Below are 16641 nucleotides of genomic sequence, written 5' to 3'. Positions count from 1 at the left end.
ACTGTTAGCTTTCATATGCATGAAAAACTGTAAAAGGTTATGAAGAAAATAAGCCAAAATCCTAAAAGATTCTCATATTATTTTGCTGATGTTTTGTGATTTTTTTCTTTCTTATTAAACCAATATTAGAAATCTCAGATGTACAGAAATATAGGATATATATGAAGGACATGATCTAATCAATAAAATTCTAACTGGTGAAATTGTACTTAAGAGAAAAGACCTGGGCTCTACATGGAGGAGATTTCAGAATAAAAGGTACACTTAGATGCTATGTTAATTTGTTTATAGTATGTAATGTTAACACAATTAGAATGCCAGTTAACTATTTTCCATTTGCTTGTATATTAATGCAACTATTTGTGTCAAGTTGCTAATTTACATGTCACAATTTTTATGAAGCCTAATTCTAAACATGCAGTGTGAAACACTGATTACTGTAGCATACTGTAACATTTGGCTTTGATATGTGGTGTTTTAGAGGGAGCTAGATTGACTTAGGTTTATAAAACTATATAGAGTAACTCCTTGTATTTTGTTGTTGTTTAGTGGCTGAGTTGTGTCCAGCTCTCTATGATACCATAGACTGCAGCCTGCCAGGGTCCTCTGTCCCTGGAATTTTCCAAGAATACTGGAGTGAGTTGCCACTTCCTTCTCCAGGGGATCTTCCCAACCCAGGTATCGAACTCATGGTTCCTGCATTGGCAGGTGGATTCTTTACTGCTAAGCCACCAGGGAAGCCCATTCCCTACACATTTTGTAAAATCAAGGTCTATTTATAAGACCTAGTACATACCTCAGTTTGAAAGGATGAAGACAGACTGCTCAGAAAGTATGGAGCTTTGTGTGCTGAAACTATTGTTATGGACTGAATGTTTGTGTCCTCACGAAGTTCGTGTGTTAAAATCCTAACCCTAATGTGACGATCTTAGGAGATAGGGTTTGGGGAGATGGTTAGATCATGAGGGTGAAGCCCCCATGAGTAGGACTGATGCCCTTAGAAAAGAGACCTCACAGAGCTCTCTCATCCCTTCCTCCATGTGAGGACCCAGCAAGAAGATCGCTAAGAATCAGGAAGTGGGCTCTCACCACATATCAAACCTGCTGGCACCTTGATCTTGGACTTCTCAGCATCCAGAATGGTAAGAAGTGAATGCTGTTTAAGCCTCTCAGTCTATGATATTTTTGTTAAAACCGCCTGAACGGACTGAGACAACTCTATTACATATAATGTGATCCACAGCAGTATCTCTCACAGTGGTCTCTCAACAGATGATACAAGGGTCGCTAACCTATGATGAAAAAGGAAAATAAGGACAATGTAGTTATTTTTATAATCCTAAATGCATTCTATATTAAGGTATGCCATTTACTCTTTAATGTTCTACTTTATTGTTCTGTGTTAAAATTTTATTTTTTTTAAAGAAATTAAGATAATAGGAAATTTAGGGTTAATGTCCTTAATGGAGAAAATAAAATTTTGTATACTCTGAATATCCTAAGTTGGAGTCTTCCTTTTATCTGTGAGGGGTAGTTAGTACTTAGTGTTAGACGCAAGAGGTAGAGAAAACTACTGCTTGCTTGGAATTGCACATAACCTGTTTTATTTATTTACACTGGTTTTATAAAAAATATGGATATGGGCCCATAGGCAAAGCTTGATTAACCATTGTTCTACAGTCTACAAAAATAGAAACATCAAGGGCACTCTGAACAGCTTCAGAGAGCACAGCCACAGTAAGTTTTTGGTAAGGTTTAAATTCAAGCAATTCAGTGTTTTTTATAGCCTTCTCATTTTGGTGGGATTGAAACGCCCTTTTTGAAAGTGTCATAATGATGGTGCTCAGGGAGTGGCCTTTATTTCTATTAAATGAATAGAATTAAAATACAAATTAAAAACACAACTAAAAGACAAGACTGTGAAATCCACATGCCTCGACTGTGAAGAACAGTGATTCTAAATCTTGTTTGTTTTCCTCCAAACCTTGATTTTTACCTCAACACAAATATTGCTCTAGTTATCCCATTGAATGCTGTGACATTCTCAAAACGCAATTATTATTGAAGTTTATTTCCAACGAAAACCGAACTGTATGCCAAACACCCTGTTTAAAAGTTCAGGGGAGCAAATCACTGGATCAGCCGGACAAAGGTATCCTGTCACTCATTTCTTACGGCACGTGTGTGATGGGCGAGTTTGCATTTCAAATCCGAGCCTGCGCTCTGCTGTCACAGGGGGAGAGAGAACTCGCTGTCGGACTGGGCATGCGCAGGAAGGCAGGTCGTACTGCCCAGAGTCGTGCCTCTTCTTCCATCGCTGGTGACGACCAGTATATCGCAAACTCCTGCGGCCGGGTGGGGTGGGGTGGGGTGTGGGGAAGCAAAATGAAGGTAAGCTTGGGTAGAGGTATACAAGCCCCCGGGGGAGTCAGCCTGCAAGGTGAGGTGTGTGAATACCAGCATGTGCGACACGAGGTGGCCGGAATGGACTAGAAGGAGAGGAATAGTGAGAGGAAGCTACACGCTTAAAAAAAAAAAAAATCTGGGTTCAGGAGCTACTGGAATAATATTCCTTCAACCTAAAGTAGGTCCACGAGAGAAGGTTCAGCATGGAGGGAGGAGAGGAGTGGGGTTGGAGAGGCCGCCTGCTCCCACCTTGCTGGAAATCGGGTGGCCTGAACACGGTGGGTGTCCGGCGCCGCTCTGACGCCCGCAGTGTCCCTTTTCTTCCGCAGGAATGAGGGGGAGGACAGGCTTGAAGCCTTCACTTCTGGGCCAAGTTTCCTTAGAGGGAAAGACTAAACCTCGAGGTGGGCTCAGTCCTGCACCTCCTCGACCTTGGCCTCTAGGCTCAAGACCACCAAAAGGTGGGGATGGTACAGGGGAGCCAGTGAAGGGGGTGGACGGGATGCACGGATCAGGCTTGCTTTATTTTTCATTTTTTAATTTAATTACAATGTATTTGTTTCTATTATTTTGTTCTTGCATGTTTATGTTTTTGTTCTTTTGCCCCTTTCAAAGTGACTTCTTTACGGAGACATCACGGCCCTGATGGGCACAGGTCCATACATAGCCTCCAGCTTTGGCTTGCAGCGCTCCTGCAAGGCTTCTGGCCCTGCTTGTCCTATTACTAGGAGAGGGTGGTTTCCCCAAAGTGGGGGGCCCAGAGCCCTTCACCTCCAGCTTCTGCTGGGTTGCTGGGGCCTCTTTATGCTACAGTCTTGCGTTTTCCTCTCTGGGGGGGTATTGGAAAACTCAGAGCTGTCAGCTGTTTATTTCATTCAGTTTGCAGAGTGAGATCTAGGGCCATGTAGGTTTTCACTCTTATAAACAGGCTTTGATAGGGTGATGCCAATAGGTTTCAATCAGTCACTAATCTGAGTTGTCTGCTCTTCTTTGGGGACTCATCATCAGAAACACAGCATTCTTCTTGCTAATTGTAATCAGTGCTTTTTGTATTATTATCATTTATCTCTATATATTTTTACACTGTAATAAGTGGTAGTGGGAGGATAAGAAGGTCCTGGGTATTTATTTTGCACCTGTTACCTGATTCACAGACTAAAACCCCCATGTGTTTTAGGGCAGAATTTAAGTCCCTCCCAAACTGCATATCAGTTTGATCTTATAGCGTAAAATCTTCCTCTTAGGAGCCTTCTTTCCACAGTATTTTCCAGGTGGCAAGTTCCCTTGCTCATCACCCCTTGTTGTTGTGGATTTGATCTATAAATTCTCTCAACCAGCCTCCCACTAACTGACGCTGGGTGAACAGAACTTCTCCATTTTCTTCGTGACTGATGCCAAAGACAACGGTGTTTAAGGCTAGTGGGTTCCTCTCTGATAAGTAAGTCAGCTCATCTTTGCTTCCAGCAGCTGAGTTATGTGGTGGTGGTTTAGTCGCTAAGTCGTGTCCGACTCTTTGTTGTCGTAATCCTGAGTTATGTGCTTATCAGCAATTTGAGAGTTAAAACCCAAAAGATGTCAGTTCTGAAACTTATGTCAGTTCCAGTTATTATTTTAATGATGTAACAATTAAAAATTTCATAAAGAGGTATCAGATAAGTTTGCAAAGAAATTATTTCTAGAGAAACTAAATTGAATGTTTTAGAATGCTTCACCAAAGACAAATGATACAACTGTTAAGGGACTTCCTTGGTGGTCCAGTGGTTTAGACTTCAGCTTCTTATGCAGGGGATGCAGGTTTGATCCCTGGTGGGCGAATTAAGGACTCACGTGCCTAGTAGTCAAAAAAAAAAACAAACAAACCATAAAACAGAAGCAATATTGTAACAAATTCAACAAAGACTTTAAAAAATGTCCACACCAAAAAAGTCTAAAAAAACAAAATAAGAGCTACCCTTAAATTGTGGGAAATTGAGGATGGGAGAAAAAAAATTACAAAAATCTCCGAAAGTTTACTCTCAGCTCAAGTGTCTTTAACTATAACTTTTAGCCTGTCCTGAATCTTGTTCTACTTGAAAGAAACTAAACCTGGAAATGGTACACAATTCATTATGTATAAAGAAGGAAGATGATGTAGAATTTCAATCAGTGGGCTCTTAGGTAAAGAAATAGACCAAACTCTTTATGAAATGATTGGTGAATGAAACATGGATGTGTATGTATATGTACAAACTTCAGGCATTTTAATTCAAAACAAATAAATTTGTTTTTCCAGGAGCAGACTAACCATGGTATTGAATCCTATCAGGTAAGTGGCTTCTGTTTTATTTAGGTATTTTTGAATTTTTTGAACTTTGGATTTTTGTTTTGTGCACTCCTCTATTGGAAAGTTAGTGGCTGCCACATTGTGGGTGCTCAAAAAATAAGTTGTTCAAGGTGTGAGTGAATTATGATGACTGGACTCTTCAAAAAAGTGTAAACGTGTGTATATTTAAGGTGGCCTTGTATTGTCCTAGGAAGTGAGAGTGGGGGATTGGTGGAGGGGAAGGCGAGGTGGAAGAAGACAGTCTTGCTCTTTTAAGGAACTAAGACAACTGGCAGGGGTCAGGAGAGGGGCGGGAAGCTTTTTCATCCTCTCCATACCACCATTCTGACACTTATTCTCTGAGTGTATTGTCCACCTGCTGCATTGTCCTTCCTTTTCTTGGCTAAAATCCACTGCAGTTTTGTTGAGAACCACTGCTGAAACTCTCATCAGTACTGTAACATAGTTCTGATAAATTTAGTATTAGCACCACGCACATTAGAAATGATGCTGCTCCTGGTTTACTCTGTACTTTAACATACACACTGTTTTGCACATTTGTCTGCTAGTTTATTGGTTAGGGGAAGACAAACAGTCCATAGGCTACTCTGAGACCAATCAGAATTGTTACTAGCAATTTGCTAATCAGTTATATGGCTAAATTCAATTTCCTTTCCATTTTCTTTGTTTTATTGTGAGATATAATATAAATTTCAAAAAGTGAGAGCTGCTGTAAAACACAAAAACAAAACCCACCAAAAACTTGATCATGTGTGTGCCCATTATCCAGCTTGAGAAATAAAACATTTCAGGCACCTTTGAATTTCACATTATGCTATCTTGTACCCTCTTCCCTCATTCAAAACAGTTTCTTCCCTGAGTTTGGGGCTAATAATTGCTTTGGTTTTCTTTATAATTTTACTACATTTGGCTGTATTCCTAAACAATTTATGTTTAGTTTGCCTTTTTTTAAAATTGAAATCAGTGGGAAGAATCGTATTTTTCATTTAATATTTGTTTTTAAAAAATTTTCCTTGTTGATGTCAATTACTGTAGTTAATTGATTTTTCCATCTAATAAAATGTTCCAGTATTTAAGTACCCCACGAGTGGTTTAGCGTATCCACTGTTGTTGGTCTTTTGAATTATTTACAGTTTTTCTGCTATTGTGAACAACAGAGCCATAAACTTGGACATGCCTCCCAGAGAGGAGGAGGAGAAATTTTTCTAGTCTATATGGTATTGTACATAGGAGTGGTCATATGATATGCATATATTAAACTTTACCAAGCAAAGTAAAATGATTTTTCCGCGTTTTAGTAGTTTACACTTGCACCAGCTGTGTATGGATGTTTAAATTCAACTTTTCAAAACAAGACAGACATCTGTGGATTTATCTATATCCTGAATTGCTGTGGAATACCTACAATTGGAAGAAAGAAGCAGCTTGGTGTTCATTTCCTTTAAATCTTACGTGCTCTGGAGGAAGAGAACAGACAGGGAATACATATGATTCTGTTTATGCTAATCTAAGATATGTTGGTTAAATAAGGAAAAATTAAGTAGTAGACCTGAAAAAGAAAGGAGAACATTTTCTTCTTCCTCTTAATTAAATCTTTGAACTTAATTGCTTAGTGTGAAGGTACTTCAGCATATATTGTACACCAGATGTAGGAAAACACATCCCAAAGTCATTTTGTCCTGATTTTGTAAGAACTGTAGTAGCACAGAAGTGACAGTTGACTACAGATTTGGGGGGAAATCTTTTTGTTAATTTCATTAGTATTTTTCTTTGAGGCTATAAGACCATCAAACATTTTCTAATTTAAAAGTATGTTGAAATAATATGCCCTCTATCCTAAGGAATTGCTTTTGATGTTTTGTGCTTTAATAAATGAAAATATATCTGTTTTACATTTTTAAACACTGAACAGTTTTTATTTCCTGATTATTCCAAATGACATTAATGAAATATTTTTGAAAGGGTTTGAGACAAAGTGACTTATTTGTCAATTGTGAAAAAGAAACTTTGTTCAAAATAGTCTGTATTTAATTGCCCTCTCAAATGCTTCTAATTTCACATTTCCAATATATTTTAAGTATATACCATTTTCATCCTAATTTCCAAACTAGCAAACATGGATTTTTTTTTCAAGAAATTCAGAAACTACAAGAAAATGACAAAATATTTTATGTGGCAAAGTTGAAGTTAACAAAATGTATTATCTTAGAAACATATCCTAATTGTTTCTGCCATACATAGTTAAATGATGCTCTTTCTAAAAGTAGCCCTTGAAAAAGTATTTAGCAAATAATACTTAATTTGAAAATAAGTATTTACTAGCTATGAAAAGATGATTTAAGCAATTCAGCCGTTCCCTCCAAATATTTCATCTACATGTGTAAATCTAAAATTCAACATGAATTTGTGTTTGCTGCTGAATTTTGTCAAGAGTGATGCTAATAATGAAAGAGAAAAGAAGTTGCTGTACTCTTATATTTATTAATTTGTACATAATCTGTCAATAAATGTTATTTTAGTAATTAAGTTTTGTTCTTTATACCATTTTTGATGGTATAAAGAAAACATATTTGTATTTAACAAGTGTTTTGAATTTACAGTTTCTTAGTAAGATTCAGGCTCACATTGTGACAATGAATCAAGACATAAGATCCTATTTAACGACTGTCCTTCAAAAGGGAACAATGGATTTACTACTAATTTTCTTTTACTTTTGCATTCTGCCCTTAGCTACAGCATGCACAGTTTGACTATTTTAAGTAATTGAACAGCTGCTAATTAGCGGTTTTAATAGTCAAGGAGAGGGAGAAGCATGTTGTGCATATAAACTGTACCTAAATGTTTTTTTCTGAATCGGGTTGCACAGGAAAAGCCTTTAAAATTGCATTTTCTCCATGATCTTAACTATTCATATCTGAATCTCTCTGTGTGTCCTAATTCATCTCTGACAATGACTCACAATATACATATTTTGAAGGAATTATTTTAAATTTACACACTTTAAAATATTTAGTAGTAGGCACATAGAAACGAAGGTGACAATCACATTACTCACCGGGAAAGAATAGCTTTTAACAGAATCGTTCTATCCCTGTGCATAGGAATTACAATCCTAACGATTTTTCATGAAAAAATTCCGCCGTTTCTTAAGTAATGCTAATGAAAACACATAGTTGAAAAGTTTGTTTGCCCAGAAGAGTCAGAACTGATTTATTCAGAATTAACTATTAATTCTGAAGTCTAGGTAACTAAAAAGTTAAAAAACAATTTTTAGTTTCAAGGTGTGGTTCACATCAGATATAGCACATGGCACTAAATACACCCATTTAAAAATTCTAAATACCTTAGAAAACTGGTATACAAATAGCTGAGGGACTGTGTTATTTGTTGTCATTTTGTGTCAGTTGCAAATACTGGGGGTTTACCTGAAACCAGAAAAAAAAAGTTAAGTAAAATCCTATAGATTTCATAATTTAAGATGAGAAAATATTGTTTCAACGAAATCATATTTTTCAATGTTAAATATTTGGAAAATTTTAAAAATAATTTTTAAAAAAAGGAAGATATCATCCAGCAATAATAAATATGTCGACACTTTTTTTTTAACCTGAAAATGTATGTTGCTCTTCAGAGAAGAGTGGGGCCAATTCCCCTGTTTGTCAGGTTGGGTGGAGAAGCATCTGAAAAAAACAGAATAGATGATGATTGAAAAGCTTTCTTTGTAAAGATCCATCTGTGTCCTGGGATTAGATTACTCTTGTAAACTTTGTATTTTCAAATATCTTTTGTTTTAAGACTGAATACGTGGAGTTATTTTCTTCCGCTGAGTAATAATAACCTTTGTTGCATTAAATATGTTTTCTAAAAATATATTTAATATTCCCTGACAGAGCTGTTTTCATTCTATCATTTCTAACCTGTACCATTCATTCCATAGAACAGTTTGGCTCTCCGTGCTGTTACCAGTATAGCTTTTGCAGCTTTACAGATACATCAGGAAATTCTCCTTCTAATGTTAAAACAGCTTTTAAAAAAAGAACATAACACCTATTAAAAAAAACCCTGTCCCCCAAGCCCCATGTTAAAATTCCCCAATTTAAAAAAAAAGAACTATTTTATTTCAAATAATTTAGAATACTTAGGTTTTGTATTGAATTTTGCTATTTTGTAAATTGCATTAAGTATGAGATTTATGCAAATGTGAAAAAGTTATGCAGAAGAAAGGGGAGCAACACAAATAGATGCTCTTTGCTCCTTTCTCTTCATTATCATAACTGTGTTCACTCACTTAAAGATTCTGAAGACTACACATTTTAAATTATTTCTGCTGTTGATCACTAGATAATCAGAACTCTAATTATAAATTAGTTGATGGCTTCAGCTCTTTTTAGAAATTTTTACCACAGACAGTTTTTCATTTCACTGACTTACCTTCATCCTGCCTAACTCTCTGGTAGTGGTATTTAGTAATAATGAAATGCCTATGGAGGAAACCAAAGACTATGAAAGCTCCGGAAAACACCAGTGGGTAGTGAGTGCCATAAGAGTTACAATTTAATTGTACCATAAATACCCAAAGAAAGGGGAAAAAAAAAGAGCAACCTTACAGTTGATGGTATTCATTTAGAAAATACATAAAGGGATTTGGAAGGTACAGGAAATTATCTATGTTATTCAAACAGAATAGAGTTTTCCTTTTTAGTATCTGGATATTTAGACAAGAGACAGATTTGGGGCTTTTTTGCCCTTAACACTCATATGTTCAGCCCTCAGATATAATTTAAATACTTAGAGCAGGGTGTAGTAATAGAGCTAAAGATGTGAGTAAAGTTGAAGGCTATATGTATTGAAACTGAGGTGAATTACATGACATTAAAATTATATAAATAAGGAAAGAACTCACTGAGTCAAGGAAAATAGCTGGCATATTAATACCTAGCAGATCTAATGAACATTTGTGAGTTGACTTTTATCTTTGTGTAATCTGTTACTTCTTCCCAGAATGTATGCACATTAATTTTTTTTTTGAAAAACCAAAAATAAAGGCAGCCGGGGATTATTTTGATAAGGTTTAATGCTAGATCTTTGAAAGTTTCCAGGACAGGCATTATCATTGTGCCCACGGAGTCTGTGGGGTGTATTTGTGTGTATTTGTGTGTCTGTGTGTGTGTCTGTGTGTGTGTGCAGTCAGGGTGCTGAAAGAAGCTGAGGATTATTCAGAACAATTGCAGAAGAGAGAAGTAGATGCTCTCTTGTAAAGGTGGCTAGATTAGTAGAGGTCACTCTTAATTGTTTGCTGATAGACTCCTTTGTAATTTGCAGCGTGTTTCTGGGTAGTAGGACCCTGGGGCAGTCTAGTCTAATTTCACTATTAAAGCCCACAGTGCTTGCTATACATGCATTTTTCAGAATTTAAGATCAAATCCTCTGCTATTCACTAGCTTTGGCACTTTGGTGAGTCTGTTAATATCTCTGGGCCACAGTTTTCTCATTTAGAAATTGGTAATAATAGTACGGGCTTCCCTGGTGGCGCAGTGGTAAAGAACCCTCCTGCCAGTGCAAGAGACTTGGTTTTGATCCCTGAGTTGAGAAGATCCCCTGGAGAAGGAAATGGCAACCCACCCCAGTATTCTTGCCTGAGAAATCCCATGGGCATAGGAGCCTGGTGGGCTACATACAGTCCATGGGGGTCACAAAAAGAGTCGGGCATGATTTAGGGATTAAATATCAACAACAACAACAACAACAACAGTACTAACACAACTAATCTCAGAGGATGATTGTGAGGATCAAAATGAAATAATATGTAGCATTTTATAAAATTCTTAAAATATTAAACAAATGAAAGGTATTTGTACTCTAACTACCTGGGGCCCTGGATTTCTAGGACTATTCCACCTGTGCATAATTTCTATCTGTTTCTCTCCTTTTTATTCTCCTCTTTCTGGTACACCATACAGCTTCCTGCTGCTGCTGCTGCTGCTAAGTCACTTCAGTTGTGTCCGACTCTGTGCGACCCCATAGACGGCAGCCCACCAGGCTCCCCCGTCCCTGGGACTCTCTAGGTGAGAACACTGGAGTGGGTTGCCATTTCCTTCTCCAATGCATGAAAGTGAAAAGTGAAAGTGAAGTCACTCAGTCGTGTCCGACTCTTCGTGACCCCATGGACTGCAGCCTACGAGGCTCCTCCGTCCATGGGATTTTCCAGGCAAGAGTACTGGAGTGGGGTGCCATTGCCTTCTCCGTACAGCTTCCTAATGATAGTGTTTTCCCCAGTATCTAATTCAGGGCTTACAACACCTTTCCTAGAGCAGACACTTCAGGGGCTACCAGTTATCAATGGGTACTACCAGTTATCAATGTATCGCCTTTCAGCACCCTTCACTACCTGTTCTGAGAGCCCATACTGAACTCTGTAAGCATTTTTTGTTTTTAGTGAACATGATGTCAATTTAGCCTGTAGAGGGAGTGGGAGGGACATTGCAGAGGAAGGGAGCAACTCTCTGTGGTTCCTGTGTGGGTGGTTTTCCTTGCTTGCTCAGGCTGCAGGGGTACTCAAGTGTTGTGGGTTTGTGAGGTCATGCAATGCAACTCGCCCCACCCTGCACCCTGAAGCAAGTTCCTGAGGAACCTTGTGTCCTCAGCCTGGGCAAGGTGAGCATCTTTCTGCACTAATCCCTATGTTAACACCGGCACTCCAGGTTGCTCTCCTGCAACAGCGTCCTTAACTCCCTTTGCACATTCTCCCATAGCTGTGGCTGTCCTGCCCGATGAAGGGTTCTATCTTGCATTTCTGGCAACAGTGGACCACCTGTTGGACAGCCCTGTGGCCAGTCTCTCTGCCCTCCACTGGGCTCCCGTCATACCTTTTTGAATTAGGTCTGAACCTCAGCCTCAGAAGGGGGCCATTCTTCCAAGTTTGCCCTTCCTTAAGTACATCCCCTCAGTCTCAGCATACCTTTTAGTATGTCATACCTTGCTAATTCTTTATATTAAACATTTCCTATTTAAATTACAACTTAGTGACTAAATAACAATATTTGTGGGCTTCCCTGATGGGTCAGTGGTAAAGAACCCGCTTGCTAATGCAGGAGACTCAGGTTCAATCCCTGGGTTGGGAAGATCCCACAGAGAAGGAAATGGCAACCCACTTCAGTGTTCTAGCCTGGGAAATCCCATGGACAGAGAAGCCTGGGGTCCATGGGCTCCAAAAAGAGTCAGACATGGCTTAACAACTAAACAACAACAAATGTATATTTTATGTGACTTTTGTTTCTTGATTCAGTTCAGTTCAGTCGCTCAGTCGTGTCCGACTCTTTGCGACCCCATGAATTGCAGCACTCCAGGCCTCCCTGTCCATCACCAACTTCCAGAGTTCACTCAAACTCATGTCCATCGAGTCGGTGATGCCATCCAGCCATCTCATCCTCTGTCGTCCCCTTCTCCTGCCCCCAATCCCTCCCAGCATCAGAGTCTGTTCCAATAAGTCAACTCTTCACATGAGGTGGCCAGAGTACTGGAGTTTCAGCTTTAGCATTATTCCTTCCAAAGAACACCCAGGACTGATGTCCTTTAGAATGGACTGGTTAGTTCCTGACTAATACATTGGCTGATAAAATATTACATAATTATATAAAAAATCATGACAGTCATAACAGTACCCTAAGTTACAATTTCTAGTTATATTATTTGTACTTAATGTATTAACTGTGGTGTTGGAGAAGACTCTTGAGAGTCCCTTGGACTGCAAGGAGATCCAACCAGTCCATCCTTAAAGGAGATCAGTCCTGGGTGTTCATTGGAAGGACTGATGCTGAAGCTGAAACTCCAATACTTTGGCCACCTCATGTGAAGAGTTGACTCACTGGAAAAGACCCTGAAGCTGAGAGGGATTGAGGGCAGGAGGAGAAGGGAACGACGGAGGATGGGATGGCTGGATGGCATCACCGATTCAATGGACATGAGTTTGAGTGAACTCCGGGAGTTGGTGATGGACAGGGAGGCCTGGCATGCTGTGATTCACGGGGTCGCAAAGAGTCAGACACGACTGAGCAACTGAACTGAACTGAATGTATTAACTTAAATAAGTCATCATGCTTTCAATTGTTTATTAGCATCAAAGAAAAAAATTCATACAATGGCAGCAGGCACCAGTCATGTAAATAATATTAGCACTGTGAATCTTGTTTTCAATTTTATTCAAATTTCAACTTTCCCCTACATTTCTCTAAGACCAACATTTATAGAGCAATCAATAGATCATAATCATAGACATTTTCTATCTCAGCCATTGCATTCTTAAAATATTTGGAAACAGATAAAAAGTACAATTCAAGTGATCAAATATTTTCCATAACTAGGAGACTTTCTTTATCCTGAACAGTAAGTGTCTATTATTTTTACTGTATATTGGTTAAAGTAGCATTGAATTCTCCTGTATTGGTCAAGCATCTTTACTTTGAATGGAAAATATGACTCTTAATTGGTAAAGCATATGATGAATCATGCTGATAAGAAAATGCTATCTGCCTTCATATCTAAGATGCCACTGGTTGTAAGATACATAATTTAATTATTCATTTAATGTATGAACAAAGGAAAAGTGCTGGAATTAATTGTAAGACTGTAAAATGTGAAAGACATGATGATTTAGAGATGTTAAAATATGAAAAAATATATACCTCTTTAAAATCAATGAAATGTGATAGAATTCTAGTTAATTCTTAATTAGTCCTGAATAGTCTCCGTATGACTGCCCTGCCATAATTGTCAAAATTTTAAGTTAGATGAAAAGCTGTTTTCAGCTTTTTGATTATAACATTGTACTTCTAAAATTGGGAGGTGGTTTGGTATGTTCATTTAATAACCTACAGGTTCAGGCTGGTTAGGCACCATCAGATTACATTTGAACACTCTGCCCTTATTTTTAAGTTGGGTCTTGAGGAAACCTTGGCTGGTTTCAGCTTCTACACTCATATTGGCATGCCACAGTTTCCAGCATTTTGTTTATTCTTAGGCCCATCAATCCGTATACAAGTAATAAATAGAAACTTCAGTTAAATGGGCTTCCCTGGTAGCTCAGAGGTTAAAGCATCTGCCTGCAATGTGGAAGACCTGGGTTCAATCCCTGGGTCAGGAAGATCCCCTGGAGAAGGAAATGGCAACCCACTCCAGTATTCTTGCCTGGAGAATCCCATGGACGGAGGAGCCTGGTGGGCTGCAGAATCCCATGGACGGAGGAGCCTGCTGGGCTGCAGTCCATGGGGTCGCAAGGAGTCTGACACGACTGAGTGACTTGTCTTTCTTCTTTCTTACTTTCAGTTAAATAGAGTTGAGAGACCAGAAGGGGGAGCTCTCACATCCTGGGACAATAGTAGAGCCCAACAGGAAGAATAAAGAGTCCTTTTCTTTGCTGGCAAGGACACGACCAATGAAAAGTCGTGGACTCTATTTACTGCAAGCCTCCCAATTTCCTTTTCCTCTCAATAAAAATGTTCCTTCCCTTGGTGTGGGGAAGACTTGGCAGTGACTGGCCGTGGTTGCAGACCTTAAACTGTGATTCTTTGTTGATCCCCAGTAAATCCGTCTTTGCAGGAGACATATCTGGCAGTCTGTCTCAGGTCAACAAAGCCCATTCCTTTTTCCTCCACTTCCTGTCACTCTGATGCTAATTCTCTCTGGATCGTGCAAGTCTTTGTGGTTGTCCATGTGTGCCCACATGGTGAGGTCTGTGAGGTTTTTTTATAACTGTCTGGAGGTTTTTGAGTTTGCTCTCTTTATTTTCCTGTCTGAATTACGGATGAATTAAGGGAGATTCATCCACTATTCCAAAACTATACCATCACTGCCCAAGTTTTGCCATATCTGCCCCCCCCACCCTGCCTCCGCTCCTTTTTTTTAAATCGCAATTTCCAGCCCATTAAGTTAATTAGTAAGCTTCTAATGGGTGGAGACCTGTCATTTGAAAAGCAATAGTCTGTGTAGTCTGTGGCTGTGTATTGTGGAATTTATTGAAATACTGTACTTGCATACTGTACCTGTGTGTAAATGACTGTGCTTGTGTCTATCTCTCTTTGGAGATGTTCTGTTCACTCCCTCCGCTCTCCCCATTCTCATCAATCTGATTTTCAAAAAAATCTAGAAAACTTGCGTTAATATGTGTCCATAGATTAAACAAGACCAACAGAAATGTATACCTCAACTATATTGTTTTAAACCCACTAATCTCCACAGTGTCTCTTTTATGAAACATTTTTTGTTTTTATTGAATAAACATTGCTTTACTTTGAAGGATGTTAAAACGTTCAAAGAAATATATTTGTTATTGTTGTATTTATTTTAAGAATTTTATATTATATCCTCTTAACAAATATCCATAGGAAAAATTTCTCTTGTGTCTCAGTATCAAGAATTGTCAAGTGTTACTATTATCTGAAAAACAACTCATAATTTATGAGTATTTTTAGGATATAAATTTTTAAGATGTATGCCTGATTCTTAAGCTTTGACACTTTGATTAAAGTCAGATATTTTAATATCATTGTATTAATGTGAATACTCCTGTAAATTTGCCTGCTTTTATAGTACTATTCAACAATGTTCATTCTTCATTTATTCTTTTTCTCATCTACTTGTGAGACTTTTCTGTCTGATGCTGATAATAAAAACCTTCAATGAAGTACTAGAAAATGTACTAGCTTCTTGACTTGATGAAATGTCTTCATATTTTCAGTTATGAAAAATCTTGGCTCTTCATAGTTTCAAGCAATAGAACATACGTTCACTTTTATTCATTGCAGTATTTCCTAGAAATAAGAATATTTCTTAGAGATGCTTGAATATTTCTTAACATCCTTTACAGAGCAATGTTTCTATCTCACTTTTTGTAAGATGCTGAGATTTCAAATTGTTTGGTTCCCTTCTTCTATTTTGAGTAGAAATACTTCTCCATTGATTTTAACTTGAACCAGTCAAAGTATTATTCCAATAAATATAAACAAAGTCAAAACTTTGTATCCTTTTAAGAATATTATTCCAATCTTCCTTTCTGATTACATCTTTTAAAGAACAAGTACTTCAACTTTAAAGAAAAAATATTTTATGAGGTGTTTGACTCCGAGAGTAAAAAATTCATGAGATGTTTTGATTTTAAAATGTACTCTCTTAATTCAAACGTACAAAACTTCCAGAAAGCAAGCATTGGTGATGAGGCTAGTTTTAGAAGTACAATATTATAATCAGACAATTCTCCATTTGTCTGAGTCCTCTGAATGCCTACCGAAATGTACTAACTATTCTACGGGCAGCAATGATCCAGACACTGGTAAGAAATTTAGGGAAAAATTTCCAGATGCTGGGACAGGAATTGGTAGGAGCTTGGAAGGGTTTTAGTTCTAGGGGATAATGAGTATTCAGTAGAACAAAAACTCAGAAACAGAGGCAAGGCAGGTCCTTGTCTCTTATGTTGGCACTAGATTAGTACCCACAATCATGAGTCTCAGAAAGTATGACTGAGACTGAATTAATATCCACAGTCACAGGTATCTACTAGATCCTCAGAATCTTGAGCTTGGGGTGTAATCTACAAGCAGACATCCAGTGAATTCAACTATGGGACAAAACACAAATAAGTCAGGAAATATGTGGGTTGAATAATTAGTATATTTGAAGTAGGGTGCCTTCATCACATTTCTACAAAATGAGAAAAGATGAAATTATCATAGAAAACACATGTAGCATTAAAATGACCATGATTCAAGAATAATAGTCAGAGACAGTTACTTGTTTTCTTTTTTCTCTTTTAAAAACTTGCCTATTTCTCGTTTAAGTGGCCTCTACTTGACTCCTAAGTTTGGCTCCAGGAGCTGGCCTAGTGACATGTTTTATTTAGTTCCTGGGAGGAGAACAAAAGA

The 16641-nt window shown here is 38.0% G+C and overlaps 2 long non-coding RNA genes across 2 annotated transcripts; one reads left to right on the top strand and one right to left on the bottom strand.

The window, feature by feature from the left end:
• The first annotated feature begins 3432 nt into the window (after positions 1 to 3432).
• LOC129624614 (uncharacterized) lies at positions 3433 to 15418 on the top strand. Its single transcript, XR_008701065.1, has 3 exons — positions 3433 to 3844; positions 4679 to 4711; positions 14051 to 15418. It is a non-coding gene; the product is annotated as an uncharacterized LOC129624614 (long non-coding RNA).
• LOC129624615 (uncharacterized) lies at positions 3873 to 8395 on the bottom strand. The gene is made up of 3 exons (XR_008701066.1): positions 8337 to 8395; positions 8073 to 8154; positions 3873 to 4237 (listed from the first exon to the last, which is right to left on the bottom strand). It is a non-coding gene; the product is annotated as an uncharacterized LOC129624615 (long non-coding RNA).
• Positions 15419 to 16641: the final 1223 nt, after the last annotated feature.

This window comes from Bubalus kerabau, chromosome 12, assembly GCF_029407905.1.
Source record: "Bubalus kerabau isolate K-KA32 ecotype Philippines breed swamp buffalo chromosome 12, PCC_UOA_SB_1v2, whole genome shotgun sequence".
Classification (NCBI taxonomy): Eukaryota; Metazoa; Chordata; class Mammalia; order Artiodactyla; family Bovidae; genus Bubalus; species Bubalus kerabau.
This window is presented reverse-complemented; position numbering and strand designations above follow the sequence as displayed.